Genomic DNA, 4255 nt, shown 5'->3' on the forward strand with positions numbered 1-4255 from the left:
AATCGATGCCTATATCTTTACCTAGGTCAAGTCGCTCGATATAAGATTTAATAACCACTTGGAGTCTGCTAAAGCGATCGAGCATTAACGTTGTTGAGGACTACCTTGTCTTTACGTCTTAAACGACCCTTAGGATACGATCTTGAACGCCTTTCTACCGACGGTGCTTTGCAAATAGCTGCTTCTTTTGAAGCATCTCTTTCTAGAGGTCGATAAACTATTCGAACCTTTAGGAGCTCGAGTTAATAAAGACGCAAAGCTTCCGGATCTAGAGATCAAGATTAGCTAGAGTAACGAACTGCCGACTATAATTGCCGACTACGCGAGTCGACTATACTTTCGAGGTAGAAGGGTTTATAGTTTATTAGGCGTAGATACTAATCTTACCTTCAAAAGAAGATAGGGTATACTATTAGCTTGAGGACGGCTGATTTGCTTGCTCTAGACTCTTCTTCTCTATAATATCTTTCTATCCTTGTCGTAATCCCAGAATTCGGAAAGGTCGTTCGTAGGACAAAGCCCTAGGCGGTCGAAAAAGGCCTTTAGGGGAAGTTGAGCAGTATAGGCAAAGCAGGGAAATCGCTCCGGACGGCTACCTCGATTACACTCCGCAATTGCCTCCTCCTCTTCCTCTCCTATCTCTGATTCGGGACTAGTCTCCGTACCTAGATAGAGAGGTAGCTGCTCCAAGCTCGTTAGTAGCTTAGTAACCGTTATACCGTACCTCTCTTAACAAGTATCAATCGCTAAAACACTATAGAATATTAGAGGAGAGTAATAACAGTATAGCAAGTGTCCTTACATCGCATTGTGTAGCGTCTTATTGTTAGAGGCGTTGTCGTACGTAATAGCAGTCAATCGCCGCTCAATCTCGAACTCTTATAAGATCTCGAATAGTATCTCCGCAAGATAATCACTAGTATAACGGCTAGTAATATAAGGGAAACCAAGCATCCCTTCGTACTAAGTCTATTGGTCGTCAATCCAGTAGACCCGTATAGTTAGGAATAAGGTTTTCATAGTCCTGGATTGCTAACTATTATACGCGATAGCTATCTTAAATCTTCTAGCGAGACGGGCTTTAAGGGAGTCGGCGGAGTCTATAACCTTAGTATCGAGCATCCTTCGGTATGTCGACGCGTATTTGAACGGAATTGTCTCGACCTGTCCCGGAAGTAGTGCTATATAAGTCTGTTTCACCGAGGGTCGTTCAAAGAACTGGAATAGTAGACCGTTGTCGACAATTATCTCAAAGTATAGGCGCGGGAAATCGTCTGGTGTATAGCCTAGGTCCCTTGTCTACCGTGGATTGCTAATAGTCTAGAAATATCGTCTTAGTATAAGTAGCTAGACGTAGTCGGTAGACGTGGTCGGCAGGTATAGTCGGCGTTAGTTAGTACTTACCTGTCGATGCTTCGCGGCCGTAAACATCTCCTTTGTAAACCCTCGCTTATCTTGTTTCTCCTAGCAGTTCGAGGAGTCGAGATACTTCTCGACAGATGTTGTACTAGTATTTAGTGCTAGGTGTTTTAGTATAGCGTTACAGCATCTGCATACGACTTTAGGCGTCGCATCTTCTTGAAGCATTCTCTCCTCTAGGAAATCCTATACCTAAGATGTCCGAGACTTACTCCCCTAGGTAATTAGGGACCGATCGAACATAGCACGACCGTTCCGCTTTTTAAGGCGCTTTCCGGTATAATTCCACTACCGTACCTCGTACCAACGCTCAAAGTTGTCCTTATACCTAAGCCTCTATAGCTAGTAATTTGACTTGATATCCTACTCTCCTATATAATCAGGCTCGATAGGGAGAATAAGGGAACTATCTAGTTCCTCTTCTACTAGACTCGGCCGTCTCGTTCTACGCCGCCTAACGTTAGGTTATCGTCGGCGTCGACCTAGTGTTAGACTCGATGGCGCGTTAAGTGTCGTCCTATAGCGCTAGCGTAGCCGTGCGCTCGATCGCGTAGGGGTCCCGGAAGAGGTATCGGGCTAGGAGGAGGATTCGAGCCGGGAGCTTCCTACTCCTAGGGAGGACGAGAAGGAGGACGAAAACATAGTAGATAGACGACAATAGCGTAAAAGTCCAGAGGTATCTTAAAGAAGTAGGAGTAGAAAGGGGAAAAAGAAAGAGAATTTCCTATACTCAATTATAGTGTTACGCTATAACAAGGGTATAGCTAATAGGATATGCCGACATTCTGCTATATCCGAGCTAACCTATCGAAACCCTAGTTCAGGCGTCGCTTGCTATTTACCTATCGCTTCCGCTTCTTAGTCTTAAACTTTAATAAGGGTAGCCAGTCTCTTATCCTTCTTAACCAGTTCCTCGAGACTAGAAATCGAGAGGTAGAGTTCGTCTTCTTAGAGGAGGAGGAGCAGGATAGCTTCGAGAGTAATACTAGTATACTCTTTTACGCCACAATAGATAAGGCTTTCTATTACTACTGGCTATATTGTCTGTTCCTTCGTAAGAGAGTTCTCTTTCTCGTACATCTTGTACGCCATCTTTGCGAGATACTTGTTCTCCTTCATTGTCTTTAAAGGCAAAAAGCCGTTAGCTACATAGTCGTAGGTAGCGGGAATGAGCCAAGAAGGGCCTAGCAATCGCTCTCTATAGTAGGCTTGAGCTTTGGTATCCTACGATAGGACATTCCGGCAAACGGCTCGCTTAATAGGCGAGAAGATCTTATATAGTAATAGCATTCGGACTTCTTTGATACAAATCTGGAATTGTAATTAGTTTCTGTAGTCGGCAAATATAATCGGCAGATATTTACCTTTATTGTCTCGCTACCAACGATTTTCAAGACCTCTTTTATACCTTTCTTATTTGGTATATCCAGGTTCTTAAGGATAATAATCTTGTCCTAGAAGTAGTAAATAGAAGAGCGCTATTGATTGTAGGCCGTCGAAAAAGTAGAAGAGGATGCCTAGATAGCAAAGGTACCAATGGACTTAGCCCTCGCTTCCTCTATCTATAGAGTCGAGAATAGATTGAGAACTGATTCTAAGGGAAGGCAATAGTTGCTAAGGCCGCTAACCCCTTTGTCGCACTCCTCGCTAACAGATAGATGCTCCTATTCCTACTCAATCTGGTCTTCTTTCTGGAATGTTAATCGTTCCTTAGAGTCGATATCGCCGAGTTCGAGAAACTAGTCGGCTTTATTAATCTTTGCCTGCTTATCGGGAGGAAGTATTGTACTCTTTCCAGTCTGCTTCTTTGTACTAAATCAGAAGTTAGTACTCAAATCTGCCGACTATATCCGCCGACTACATTTGCACTTACGCTTTTTAATTATACTCCTTTATATATATCTTTCTCCAGCCCTCGATAAGTTCCTGTTGCTTATCTTTAGCGAGGCTTTCGAAACTCGTATACTCCTTAATTTGTGCCTTTTTGAATTGCGCGAAGGATTCGTTGCGCGCTTTGCGGTATCGATCCTGTACCCTCTTTTCTTCGTCTATAGCGGTAGTATGCTCTCGGTCTCGTAAAGTGTTTGGCTTAAGGGAGTACTCCTCGAGTGACTTCGAGGCTGCGCCGAGCTTTGCGCGCTTGTTTGCTAGTGCCTCTGGGGCATTGCTCTTACGTTTCGGCATAGTAAGGTTTCTAATGTTGGTATAGTAGTTAAAGAAGAACTCGGTCTGATTACGAAGGTAGGTATCGACGGCGCTAGTAAAGGTACGGAGGTACGGGTATTGTAGAGGTGTTGTAGTGAGGTAGTAAAGTGAGAGAGAGAAAGTAAATTTACCCCACTAGGGCAATTTAAGGTTTAGGCAGCTGCCGAATCCCGGCATTAGTTACGCCGGGCAACGATACTACCTATCTTTCCGGACTAATAACACTCTACCGCACTACTGTACCGCCGACGTTATTCTAGATAATAAGTATAAGAACTATACGTAAGTCGCCCCCCCTAGGCGTTATTAATTTCGAATATAAGTTGTTATCCGTTCGTTCGCCACTACTAGGATAACTGCTAGCAGGGGTTATATATATATATATATAGTATATAGATATCTATAATTAAAACGATATATATATCAAGTATAGATATCTAGGACCTATATAGTAAAACGCGTACTAAATTATATATACGCCCTAGAGAAAACAATAGGTCCTACAGCTATAGAAGAACGTGTTCGGCAGACGTGGTCGGCGTATAAGTCGTATATCCTACTAGCGGCCTTAGGATATATATAGAATCCCTGTATAGATTACTAATTACCTTCCCGCGAGATCCGATATACT

This window comes from Sphaerulina musiva, assembly GCF_000320565.1.
Source record: "Sphaerulina musiva SO2202 unplaced genomic scaffold SEPMUscaffold_1, whole genome shotgun sequence".
In the NCBI taxonomy this organism is placed as follows: domain Eukaryota; kingdom Fungi; phylum Ascomycota; class Dothideomycetes; order Mycosphaerellales; family Mycosphaerellaceae; genus Sphaerulina; species Sphaerulina musiva.